Source organism: Astatotilapia calliptera, chromosome 22, assembly GCF_964374335.1.
Source record: "Astatotilapia calliptera chromosome 22, fAstCal68.1, whole genome shotgun sequence".
NCBI lineage: Eukaryota > Metazoa > Chordata > Actinopteri > Cichliformes > Cichlidae > Astatotilapia > Astatotilapia calliptera.
In genome coordinates, this window is record NC_137442.1 from 10151081 (window position 1) to 10163147 (window position 12067).

General features: G+C 40.3%; 1 protein-coding gene and 1 long non-coding RNA gene across 17 annotated transcripts in view; both read right to left on the reverse strand.

Annotated features, from left to right (window-relative positions):
- Positions 1-12067, reverse strand: part of LOC113014550 (uncharacterized) — a 56393-nt gene that overhangs the window by 36638 nt on the left and 7688 nt on the right. The window lies entirely within an intron of this gene.
- LOC145423433 (uncharacterized) lies at positions 4967-5773 on the reverse strand. Its single transcript, XR_013904472.1, has 2 exons — positions 5385-5773; positions 4967-5306 (listed from the first exon to the last, which is right to left on the reverse strand). It is a non-coding gene; the product is annotated as an uncharacterized LOC145423433 (long non-coding RNA).

The following is a 12067-nucleotide window of genomic DNA, read 5'->3' on the forward strand; positions in this document are numbered from 1 at the left end:
TTCAAGTTTTGCCAGAACTCAGGGAAGCAAATGGCAAGTTTTTGCAGAAGTCAGCATTTTCTACGTAAACTACAGACATCTCTTAGTCACCAAAGTAATCACAAGAAGACTTTTACCTCCGGCAACCACTCAAACACTCAGTACTGACAACCGGTCGGTGTGACTGAGGCCTAAGACACTTAAAGGTCTCGGGTAAAACAACCCTACTGCTTCCTCACTCTATGACTCCAAGTAAACACATTCCTGGTAAATCTATTTTTTCAACTGCTAGTCTTAAGTCTTATTTAATACAGTTAGATGTTACCTTTGTAAGCTACTGCTGTATCAGTGTGACCTAACGTGGTTATTGGAGAGGATTGTAAAAAGGAGAATGGTTTACTTTCTGTTATAAGCTTTTCTTTATGATCAGAATTTATTCCATCTGTCCCAGTAACTTGTAAAGTCTAGGGAAGCTGAATGATTATTTTATTTAGGCTCATTCATGTGTGCCAACAGGAAGTCACCATCTCTTTTTTTTTTTTTTTTTTTTTTTTTTTGGAAGAAAAAAAAAAGAAAAAAAAAAAGGAAGTCACCATCTCTACTATGAAGCAAACTAACAAGGAGCAATGCTCTGTGGACCTATAACTGCAGAAGTGAGTTGGACGTGCAGGTAGGTCGTGAAAAACTGCTAATTCAAAATCGCTTTTCATCAATAAATCCATAAAAATCAACGAACACCTCCTGACTGAAGAAGAAGCGCTGACTCAAAGAAAAAGGCAAAAGAGAGCGCCAATGTGAAAGGATGTGTGAAAAACAGCACAGAGATACAAAGATAGGGCAACCGTGGCTCAGGGGGTTGGGAAGCGTATCTGTAACCGGAAGGTCGCCGGTTCGATCCCGGGGTTCTCTGTCCTGGTCGTTGTGTCCTTGAGCAAGACACTTTACCCTACCGCCTACTGGTGTTGGCCAGAGGGGCCGATGGCGCGATATGGCAGCCTCGCTTCTGTCAGTCTGCCCCAGGGCAGCTGTGGCTACAACCGTAGCTTGCCTCCACCAGTGTGTGAATGTGAGAGTGAATGAATAGTGGTATTGTAAAGCGCTTTGGGTGCCTTGAAAAGCGCTATATAAATCCAATCCATTATTATTATATGACGCATGAAACATGGAGGCGTCTGCAAGGGCCACTTGCAAACTTGGGCTGACTAAATGTGTGTTATTCGGACACATTACTCAAATAGCACAGAACACATAGTAGATTAGTCTGATATCTTTATTTAAAGTATTGTGTACTGCTACTGGTGCAGGGTTACCAAGGGATTACCCCAACCATGAATCCTTTTCATTGCCTGGTTACCTAAAAAGTCTATAAAGGATCTAAACTAAATCCAGCCATGCAGGACAGCACTAAAAACAGCTGAGTGTCAATTTTTCTAATCTCATGATCAAATGCCTGTTTCTCTTTCTTTTAGGGCTCTTACACACAGTTCCAGGAAAACTCAGATAAAGTATTTTCCAGTTTTTTCTGGAGGAAAATCTAGTCTTAAATAAATTTTACTGCATCTGTAGATTATCACAGAGTGCCACGGCGAGAAGCTACACAGCAAAAATGGCAAAACAAAGAGCAGCTATGGCAGAGGACTGGCTTCTGCTGCAGATCTGACTGAGAGTACTCATTACTTTAAGTGCAGCATGGGTGTGGCTGTTTCTATATATCTCTGACAGCAGTGAAAGGAGAGGAGCTGGATTTTGCTTTCTGATGGGACTACCATCTGAAATCTCAGGGAAGAATTAACTCTAAAACTTTTTTATACCTCTTTTGTAATAAATCCTGCAAAACTAGACAATGTTTATTAGTGTTAAGGTTTGTGTAGCTGCCACCAGCTAAATCTGTACAAGACTTTAATCAGTGGACAAAAGAGAGTAGAGATGACTCACTTGTCATTATTAAATGATTTGAGCTTCAACAAAGTGTCTGAAAAGGCTTTGTGCTCTGCAGAATCACCATTTATCAAATGCAAGCTAATGTGTCCACCGTGTGACAGCTGGGACAGGCTCCAGCTCCTCCCATGACCCTTAATTGGATAAACGGTAAATAAAATGGAGCTGTCTGCCCACACCGGGGTGAAGGAAAGATACAGTAAATGTCAGGTAGTCAGCAATGGTAGCAGATTGGTGGAAATCATATTTCTTTATGCTTTCTAATGATCTCTTCATCCCTCATCCTCATCATCAACCATACGTGTGCTTAAAGGTTTGAGAATGAAAATGCTTCTAAATGTTTCAGAAGTTGCCTAAAAATCATAACATTTTATTGTTTTCTTCATTATTACATTTTACTGCAATAGCTGCCTGAACATCTATGGATACACCGCAAACAGTAACCACTAAAAGACCATTTGGCATACATGGAAAAAGAGAAAAGAAGGCTAAAAACTGCCGTAGAAGCTTCTAGGTCACTGATTTTAGTGAAGGTTATTTCCATGGGGTATTGGACAGGAGTGTGGCTAAAACTACGGCCCGAGGTGCTCCCCTAACTCTTGTAGTTAAATTATATGTTTCAGTGGGACAGCTATGTGTCCTAATGCTAGTTTATGGGGGTCTGTGCACATGAAAATGACTTCTTCTTCTTATACCACATTGAAATTTCAACTTGTTTGGACCCGCCATGTGCCACCTCACTGAAAAATTCCAGGAAACACGCCTGGTGCAGGATGATTATCCTTCAAATGTAAATAAGAGAAAGATGAAATCCATGCATATGGACACTTATGTTTCTAATTTGTAGGATTTTTAAGGTTTTTAAACATTTGCTACATTTAATAGTGATTGCAGGTGAAATTCAGAAATAAAACTTCCGGGCTTTACACAAATAGGTTCATTGGGGTTTTCATGTGGTTATATAAACCTTTACATCCTTGTCACTCAGCAGGGATCGTTGGTTTCAGTTCATCATACTGAGGTTAGATTTACCCACTTTTCATGTCACTTTAGAATTAATTTTTTAGAGAGCAGAGAGCTGGGTGGTGTCCATGGATAGCATCAAATTGCTGTGGATTGATATCTTGCTCTCCTGGCACACGAGCCATGCTCTTTCCGCCTCTCTCACCTGAAGAAACAGCTGCCGTGCAGCCCATGCTGGCTGGTAGAAACCACGTGATCATCGATCATGTGACCAGCTCCATTTAACACAGAAACACAAATTCAACATGATGTTCACCCGCCGCTACCCCCTCGGCTCGTCGTTCCTCCGCCGCCGTCTCAGGTTTCTGTGCCACTGTGACAGACTCTGGGTTTATAAATAGCAATAAGCACCATATTGAGAGTGTCGCCCATAAAAGGGGCTGGCTTCTCTCACAGTGACCACAGACTGGCATGTCAGATTTACTGCAGAGACACAACAGGAAACTGTTTGTGTGTGGGACATGCTGGCTGGTAAAACCCAAACGGAATAAACAGAATAAAACAAGGAAGACGGAAATGAGTGCTGGTAACCTGACAAACAGGGAGCCGAATTTAATTTCAGCTGAAATTTACCAGTAATACTGCGGCGGCCAGCATCTCTGGCAATGTCCCCCATAGACACCTGCTTATACCAGCAGAGAAGTGTGTACAGGGGGGAGAATAAGGAAACCCCAATGAAATACACCAATGACCCCCAGTGCCAACTGGCTACAGAGTACTGGGAATTTTGGTAACCATGTTTATTTTATTTTAGAAATGTCCTTTAAATTGGGTCCCAGGTGGCCTGTACACAAAAACGAATTACAGTACAAGAAATTAAAAGCGGCATTAAACAGGTAAATAAAGAGATTTTTAATGTCTGTTAGCATTCAGTCTGCCATCACCAACATAGCATGGACACTTGCTTTGATAAACTTTGGAGATTTTACCTTTTTTTTCATAACAAAGACAAACAATAAAATGGCCAAATCAAGAAAGATGGTCTCTGTGTGCATTTTAAGACTTACTGGGTAATTGAGATTAACCAAAGGGGCTTAAGATGTGTAACATATTCTGTGTTCAATATCCCCACACTGGAGAGCCCTAGCTGGAAAAATGTCCAAAAGGTGGAAAAAAAAGTCTTCGGGTGAAAGCCATTAGCTCACACTGCAAGACTGCCTGCCTCCAGCAGGGAAACAAAACAATGCATTTGGCTGAAAATCTGAGCAGCACCTACTTATTTACCTGAGGCTGCTGGCAAACTGGGCAAGCAAAAACAAAGCACTGCAGACAGATGCATTGATGTTGGGTGAACCTGTTTGCTTTAGGTGCTGCTGTTCAGCTGCACATTCTGAAGCGTTGGTAATAAAGTCCTGGTAATAACCAGTTTCTCACTTGTAAATACCATTCACACAGCAAATGCTTCCAATTTTGTGCTTAACACGACTGCAGCGCAAATACAGATGCCTCAAGTCAGCCAAAGACCAACGATAAGGTTAGTTAATGACCTAAAGCCACACATGTGGTAGACATTAAAATAGTTTGCACAGCCAAAATTCATTCTAGAGCACATGATGTGGTATAAAGATAGAGTTTTCTGTAATAATTAAGGTTCTAAGGGCAGCACGGTGGCACGGTGGTTAGCACTGTTGCCGCACAGCAAGAAGGTCCTGAGTTCAATTCCACCATCAGGCCGGGGTCTTTCTGTGTGGAGTTTGCATGTTCTCCCCGTGTTTGCGTGGGTTCTCTCCGGGTACTCCGGCTTCCTCCCACCGTCCAAAGACATGCAGCTTGTGGGGATGGGTTAATTGGATAATCCAAATTGCCACTAGGTGTGAATGTGCGAGTGAATGTGAGTGTGAATGGTTGTCTGTCCTTGTGTGTTAGCCCTGCGACAGACTGGCGACCTGTCCAGGGTGTACCCTGCCTCTCGCCCTATGACAGCTGGGATAGGCTCCAGCGCCCCCCGCGACCCTGAAAAGGATAAGCGGAAGCGAATGGATGGATGGAATTAAGGTTCTATTTTCATTATTCATTGATGCATGTGTATATTCTGGCAAAACCTTTATTATATAATAGCAGAATCATTTACTGTACATAAAGCATTTGAAATTTCTTTTAAAAGTTAAAGCCCTGCGTTGTGTGAAGCAGGTCAACTCTGTTGTTAGTTACGTGAACTAAAGAGCCAGTATGTGAACACACACATATGCGTGTGTGTTTGTGTCTTAGTGATGAGTGGGACATGTCAGATCTGGGTCAGCCCGATCTCAGGAATCTCTGGCATTCACATTTGCGTTGCATGTATCCAAACAGCAGATGCGCGTCTTCTGCATGTGTCTCCATGGCCTGCGTGTGCCGAGGGCTCGCAGGGACCTGGATAAAATTATCTGCAAAGCCCACGAGGGATTCGATTAAATATTCCCTGTGTATTCAAAGAAACAATGATAATATCGCACTGCATTTACCTCCATGACAAGACTGACTGACTCTAGGAATTTTCAATATTTCACCCAAAAACAGAGAACACGAGTCCTTGACGGATGCCTCCACCTCTTCTTCCTTTGTGGAAGGAAAAAACGGAAATACTCTTGAAAAACAAGGGTCTGTGCCCCCAGGGAAAGCAGAGGAAACACATTCCAAACATATCACCACTCTGAGCGTTAGGAGAGCTTCTTCTCAACGACTGCACTAAACTAAAAAATTCACTTCCCTAGATTCATCTCATGACAACCGACAACACGACCAAGTGAGGTGAAAGGTCACTGGACCTAAAATCAAATATTCGTGGCACAAAAAAAGCAGTACCACTGGCTCTGACAGCACAGGAAAACTTGAGGCCTCACAAACAAATACTGCACGAACCTTTGAACCCGTCAGGTTATCCCGTCGACGCCGTGAGAGGTCAGAGGACCGACAGCTGTGCTTGTAATCAGTTCAAAGTTGCAGCAACAAGCGACAACAAAATGCAGCGCTATGAATCACTGTCACACGTGGATAAACGCCACTTCCCCCCCTCCCCTGATCAAAGAGGAGAAACCTCTAACTTAAAGCAAGGCTTCAATTACAGACTGCAATTACAAACACAAGGAGCTCTTGTGTTTTGGGGTTTGGTAAAGGTGACGCTATTCTTTGAATGGTTTAACCTTCTTTAACCTATTAAAACAGTAATTCACCCAAACTGAAATCCATTATTTTGCTTTTTCACAAACATATTTACAAAAAGTTAAACCTGTTTTCATACTAGTTATGCAGAATATATTCAATATCACCAGATACCCCACATCATGATATTATTGCAATTTTTAAGATTTTTGCAAGAGTATTGCCGTAATGTATATTCTGATTTATCGCCTTTTCATGTCATTTATAAGATCGCCAAATTATGTCCCCAAAGTTAAACTGCCAAATTGTCAATATCGTTTTTTTACAGATAGAAGAAATGTATCTCAGTTATTTCTTTACTGCAAAATGAATTTGTTACTAAAACCTGCCAAATGTTGACGGGGACGGAGTCAGTCAGCAGCTGAATGGGGTCCAGTTAGCAATTACATGCAATCTGTTTCTGATAATACAGCAGTTATCTGTGCCAAAATGCCAAAAATCGCACATCTGTTCACATTTCTGTGTGTCCAGTGTTCAGCTAACATTATCTCTGGATGGTGGTGCATGAGATAACCCCTAAGGATCGTAGTACTACTAGAGTATTTTAATTTATTGAACAAAATATCAGCATTTGGTGTCTCTGTATCGACACGATATCACCACACAATCCTATCACGTAGCGATTTTTTCCCTGACCCCTGACATCGAATATCTAGAAAGTTAGCTTAGCAAAACTTGTCTCAGTATGATGGTAAAACAGAACATGCAGACAGACAGACAGACAGAGGACCTCTTACAAACCAAGACAAGTTGTTCACATTTTTTCAAGAAAGAATTTAAATGATTGTGTCAGTTTTTACTTTATCTGTTTTTCTACACTGAACACATGAAAGAAATAACACAATAGAAACAAAAGCAGACTGAAACACAACCACCGCTCTGCGACCATTACTGGATCTTTTTATTTATGTCAATATAAACGATGCTTCAACACTAGAGTTCAAGTGCCTCTTAGTTTATGCTTTTTTTTGTCTTGGCATTCTCGCCCATCTCTAAATCGCAAATGTTTTGTTTCATTTTCCTCTATTCAATAAAAGCGCAAACTGTTTTTAACACAAGTCTTCTCTTGGTAAAAATTCAGAAAGCATTGATTGAGTGCTTCCAGCAGACAGTCAACTTAGATCTCTGACGCCAGACAGCACAGAAATGTTTGCTGGGTAGGTCAAAAGAAACAAAAAATGCAATTGATTGGGACGCAAGAGACTTTAACAGCAAGTGTAAGTGTCTGGGACCCTACCTGCCAGTCAGTGCATGAAAAAAACAAAGCAAAATTGTCTAATAAAAGTATAAACTAAGAACCACAGAGCCATTACATGTTTTGGTGTGAGAGCTAAAGAGAGCAGGCAACAGGATGTCAGTCCTCTGCAAACCAGTGCGAACTCCAGATGCTTTTAACCACAACAAGTCCGTTACCCAGTCACAAAGCCTCAAACAGAGCCAAGAATAAATCATACATGAATCATCCATTACTCAGTTTTCCCCTGCATTTTTATTCACCATCACAAGGTTCAACGTAAAAAGAAGGTCAAAGGTTAGACAGTGAAAAAGGATAAAGTGGGAGAGGAACATTTGAATCCTTTAATGCTGAGAGAAGCTTTTTTTTTTCTTCTTTGAGACGGTCAGAGGATATGCCTGAGGCTCTAGTCAGGGAGTTTCACTTCCTCAGCAATGACCTCATCATTACATCACTTCCACGACATCGCAAAGATGAGCAATGCTCACGATGTAAACAACCACAAGATGTTTTTCTTTAGCGTTTTAAGCCACACAGCAGGGGAGAGAATCAGAAGGAAAATGAATAAAGAGACTCTGTCTTAGTCAAACTGAGACTTGGCAATGGTGTACTGAAGTGGCTGAACTATGCTTCTTTTACTTTTCATGTGATGATGTAGAAACTCAAGACATGAAAGGTCAAACAGCAGTGTGACGGCTGCTTTTGGGCTAATGAAAAGGCAAAAATTTAATAATAATGACAGTAAAAAATATAGATTAGGCAATAATAATGACTGCAGGAGCAGCATGGGGCGGTCGTAGTGTTACGACAGTGTCCATGTTCAAAAAGTCTTGACAGGAATAAGACAAGAGGCAAAAAAAGTACAGTACAGGTTTCCATATTTCCTGTCATATATATATGTATATATACACACACACACACACACACACACACACATATATATATATATATATATATATATATATATATATATATATATATATATATATATATATATATATATATACATATATATATATATATATATATATATATATATATATATATATATATATATATTAGGGGTGCAACGATATTCGTATCGATATTGAACCGTTCGATACAGTGCTTTCGGTTCGGTACGCATATGTATCGAACAATACAACATTTGTAATTTATTTTATCAATTTTCCTTCTGACGATGCTGTCTGTGTTGAGCGCTCAGTGAATCTGCGTTCCACTACTCCGCCTAGGCTGCACTGTCCAGCGCAGATCCACTGAGCGCTCAACACAGACAGCATAGTCAGAAGGAAGAGCGCAGGGCAAGCTAGCGAGACAGAAGTTAAGCTCTCCTTTTAACATGGACCTCCCCCACTCTCATTCAGATCTGGCGTTTGGAATTATTTTGGTTTTCATGTGACGTATGACCCTGAAGGTAAGCGAGTCATGGACTAAAGTAAAACAGTATGTTGGATGTGCCATGCAATGCTCAATTACATTGGTGTGAACTAGTGTGTTAGCGCAGTTAGCTCGTTAACGTGTTGGTCGTCTAGCCCCATGCACGGAGCGATCGGCGGTAGCTCGTTAACGGAGATTTGCCGTGTTGTGGCGTTAAGGTCATTTCAACGAGATTAACCTGAAAGCACTAGTGGGAACACAACGAATATGACTGCACATTTACCCCGACATCATCCTAGTGCAAAGACAAGTGGAAGCAGACAAAAAAAAGCAAGCATGCTACTAACTTTAGCCGAGTCATTTAGACAGCTGTTAGCACATGATTCTCCTTATGCTGCTGAGAATATAGCCCAGAAGAAGCGGATAGTATAGCTTTTATTTTGGAAAGAGCCATTTCTCTGTAATAAACACTCTTTTCCAAAGATGAGTGATTCCTCAATCAGATACAGGGCTTGCAATATCGCTAGCCCGACGTCCCGGAGCTAGCGATTTTTTCAGTCGAGCTACCAAAATCTATCTCTTCCCTGCCCGTCGGGCTATTGTAGGAAAAATATATGTCAATGCTTTTGCATTCTTTCAGAAATGTAGCTGGGTAATTATGTCATTGGCATCGGTGAGCCACTGTCAATATGTGACATATTGAAGTCGCGTCTGAATTTGCGCTTGTTTTTTTGCTTTCACTTTGCAATCGTGCGAACTGTGTATAGAGAGCGACAGCACTGATCTGTGAGTGATGATAATTTGTGCACCAATTCCTCTGACATCGTCTTATTAATCGTTAGCTTACTATGCAAACATGACAAGTGAAATCTCCCGCAGCTTAAACACGTGAGAGGTTGATCGCGCAGAGAATCGCTGAGCTTATGTGAGTGCGTGTAAAAGCATTTCAGTTCTGCTGAGCCAAATAAGACAGGTCAGGGTGAAGAAGTGACAGCCAAAGAAAAGCTTACCACAAAACGGAGAAGTTATGACAAATCAGACTATAAGGCAAAAAGAAAGTGCAGCTTTATGGTTTCATGGACAAAAGAATTTCTGTGGCTGCAATATGACGAGCTAAATAACCAGGGCTGCACATAAGTGGTCCGCAGGTGCGTATTCGCTGTCAAAATAAAAAACGCGCACAAGGGTTAGGGTTAAATTTAAAAACTGTACTTTTGAGTTAAAATATATATTTATAATTTTAATAAATGACAAATTAAAAAGGCATGAACATTTTTTTTGTATCGAAAAAATATCGAACCGTGACACCAAAGTATCGAACCGAACCGAACCGTGAATTTTGTGTATCGTTGCACCCCTAATATATAGATATATATATATATATATATATATGTATATATATATATATATATATATATATATATATATATATATATATATATATATATATATATATATATACTGTTAAACTGATGGATGCTCAGTATTAATCACTGATAAAGTTTCAAATGACGAGGTTGGTGTGTGTACAAGTAATCCCTGTGAGCCAAAACCTCAGCCTTCAGTCTCGCTCTTTATGATATAAAAGAGAGCGGATATCCTAATATGGTCATCTCAGGCTTGTACCCTAGCTGGGAGCAGAGTAGCCCCACCCACATGCTATTTAAACCTTCTGTTTGTGAGGTGCAGCCAATGAGAAGAAAATTGGTTTAAAGCAGGAAGCTTTTAATCAAATGATGAACTGAGGGGCTGGCTCAAGGCTTGTGCAAAGTGACTCTGGTGCAGTCCAGAAAAAAATACTGAAGCATAACAGGTCATCTTTAAAGATTTATTTTATTAAAACTAGTTTTAATAAAATAATGGTTAATAAAATGGTTCTTTGATGTGAACACAGTGGAGCATTTAGCAGCTGAACAGAGCTTTTTTTTAACCTCCAGAGTTGGAGGAAACCAAACTCTAAGCAAAAACAGCGCTGCTAATGCAAAAACTAGCAAGCAACTAAAGATGAGCATGTTAACCACTTATGAGCTGCTAATGTTGTTTTCGTGTTGTTGTCGTATTGTTTGCGGTTTTACAGAACTGTTTGTGTTGACTGTGTTGTTTTATTTACATGGAAGCGGACACTGCTTCCATTTGTGCAAGTGTAAACAGGTTATAAAGGAATCTGGGATACACCCAAATCAAAGTGAAGATAATCCCAGACAATCAGTCGTTTCTGACAGAGACAAGTGAAACAAGGCAGAAGTAAGAAGGAAACAAATCAGGATCAACGACGAGTCACACGGCCACTGATATCATGTCTGTATATCACATAGAGTTTTCTTTATTTAGCTTTTCCTGTCACTACACTCCTACTCTGCACTCTTCTAAGAGTTTCAGCTACTCACTGGGAACTTTCTTGCAGTTTGTAGTTTAAAGTTAAAGCTGAGAAAATCATTTTGTTGTGGAAACCTCTGTTGGAAACATCAACCCAACACAAGCATATATAGACCCCAGCTGCCCCACCACCACGCTCTTGTTTTGGACTCATAAAGTAGGGCATAACTTTGACTGGCTGACTCATGTTGGCCTGGCAGCACAGCGAATGTGATGACAGACCAAGTTTAATCTCAGCTGAGGTCCGCTTTTGGTGTGAGTTTGGCCCGGTAAAAGCAGGTCAACAAAGGACACCTATTTGTACAAGAGCTTCATTTCTCCTTAAGTATTAAAATTGGTTAAAATTGACCCTTTAATTAAATAAGCAGCTGTTTGAATACAATTCCAGCAGTTTTTGAGCAAGAGTACTGATGTGTGAGTGATTCTGGTGTGTAAAGTGTAAATATTAGCTGGATTTCTTAGTCTTCAAAGACAACCAGACTGCATACGCTTGGGGTTTGAGCTGCAGGGATAAGATAATTGGTATATTTCAGCATTTTTTAAATCCATAATAAATGAATGAATGAGTATTTAAAATCCTGCACTACAAGATGCTAGACGAGCTAACGATGAAAAACTGACACATATACGGTTGTAAATCAGTAAAAATGGAAACCAGTTAAAACAGCAGGATGCATATGTGGTTGTAAAAATAATTCATGGATCTTTTAATTTTTAATGCACTTTTTGCATCCCTTCCATAACAACTGCTGTAATATATGAGCCAACAATACTTAACTGAATGAATCCTTCATCTTATAAATGACATGAACATGAGTGAATGAAATCATCAGGAAGTTGGTGCTGCAGCATCAACGCTTTACTGTTTTGCTTCAAAAGCATCAGCTGTTTAGTGATTTCTGAGAAAAATCAAGCCTGAGGACAAAAGATGCCTCAGTGAGGCCACAAAGCCTCTACGTGATTTACTGCAGCTCTGAGCGTCAGGCACATCAAACAAAA